This window comes from Galeopterus variegatus, unplaced genomic scaffold (assembly GCF_000696425.1).
Source record: "Galeopterus variegatus unplaced genomic scaffold, G_variegatus-3.0.2 Scaffold357, whole genome shotgun sequence".
Classification (NCBI taxonomy): domain Eukaryota; kingdom Metazoa; phylum Chordata; class Mammalia; order Dermoptera; family Cynocephalidae; genus Galeopterus; species Galeopterus variegatus.
This window is the reverse complement of record NW_007726468.1, coordinates 613,803-615,581: the sequence shown is the minus strand read 5'-3', so window position 1 is coordinate 615,581 and position 1,779 is coordinate 613,803.

The window sequence follows — 1,779 nt, the reverse complement described above, 5'->3', positions numbered from 1 at the left end:
GGGGGGGGGGGGGGGGGGGGGGGGGGGGGGGGGGGGGGGGGGTGCAGAACACATCAGAGGGGCTGGCTTCCGAGAATATGTCAATTAAATGAGAGATTTCTTCTCATTCCTTGTTACAAGGTTCTTAAACTAGAGTCCATGGTCCCTGAGACTCCTGAAATCAAAAGCAAAATATTGTTTGTACAGGCATTTTTCTAAAAAGAGGATCATCACTTTTTCATCAGGATTTCTAATGGATTCATAACCCCAAAATTGTTCAGGACAGCTGTCTTGGTGATTTATAGGAAAAAGAAAAAAAAAAGAAAGAACGAAAGGGAGCTGGCACTGAGAGGAAAAGAGAGTCATAGAACGTGAAAGCTGGAAAATACTTTAGAAATCATCTACTCCAGCCCCCTCGTTATTCAAAAGAGGAAAAACTGAGGCCCAGAGAAATACAGCATTTACCAGAGCACCCAGCAGACGGTGTCAGCCTCCAGCTGGCACCCCGACCACCAGCAGCGGCCTATTTTACTCATCTTACAGGGAAAAGCCATGGTTAAGTTACAGGATCTCAGCACATGAACAGCCCCATCTGAATTTCCTTGGTGATCACCTCCAAGACCCTAAGCAGCATTAAAAGCCCAAGATTCTATTATAATTATGATCCATAATGCTTTACTGAACACTAACAAATTAATCCCACCAAATGTCCAACCAGGAAAAATTAAGCCCAGTCACATGTTTATAACTTCCTCTTCCTTGATTTTGAGATAATAATTCCTTCTGTTGGCCAAGTCCTATCCGGAGCTAATCTGCATTCCTATAAATGTGTCCAGGGGTCAGGCTTCCCAGGCAGGGAGTGATAAGAGGCTGCCTGGGCGCACCCAATCTGGACTCCAGGATGTGCCCGAGCCTGTTTGCAGCAGGACTCACCTTCTCCCCACCTGTCAGGGGCCCTGGGCACTTGCTCTGGCCACACCATACTCTCATCATCAAAAAAGATCAAAGCCAGTTCTCTCTGTGTGTGCCAACCTTCCTCAAGTGACTGAATCCCTCCCAAATCTTCTCATGAAGGAACCTGCCATAATCCAAAAGGACAAGCTTAGAAACGTCATTTAATTACTGGCTCTTACCTTTGGTTCAAAAAAAGAAGTGTGGGTCATAGGTTGGGGGGACAATTTAAAGTTTTGGAAAATACAGTCTCCATTCATCAAGCACTTCACAGCTCTTGGTAAGTAACGTATCTCACTTTGGAAAGTCTGTCCTATGCCTTGGGGCTCCTGTTACACCCAAACGTTTTGCAAGCTATGACCCCTATACAGACTTTCTTGCCAGAAAGGACCGGGCAATGATGGGAGCAAATCGGAAATCTCAACCAGCACTGTTAACCAGAATTCAAAACCTGGTCTTCCCGCTTCACAAGCTAACCTCCCATAAACACCGCCGGCGATGGAGCAGTTTCCGCAGATGTGACCCTCCAGGCATTATCCCACCTGGTGGGATTTCGGCGGGATGACGGAGCAGGCTCTGCAACAAACGGGGATCGCTACTCCCCTTCGTTCACTGAGCCATTCTAGAGCTTTCCAGGCGAATCAGATTTTAAGAGAAATGAGATTTCCTTTCCAGCTTCAACCCGTCTCTTTGGGAGCACGCACACGGAATCCACGACTCGGGTGGCCGGGGGTGAGGAAAGGCAGAGAACGGGGGCGGCGGTCGAGCTGCGCCCGGAGTCGTCCCGGGGGCTCCATTCGCGCGGCCCGAGCCGCGGGGACCCACCCGCGCGGGAGCCCGCCCGGCCCG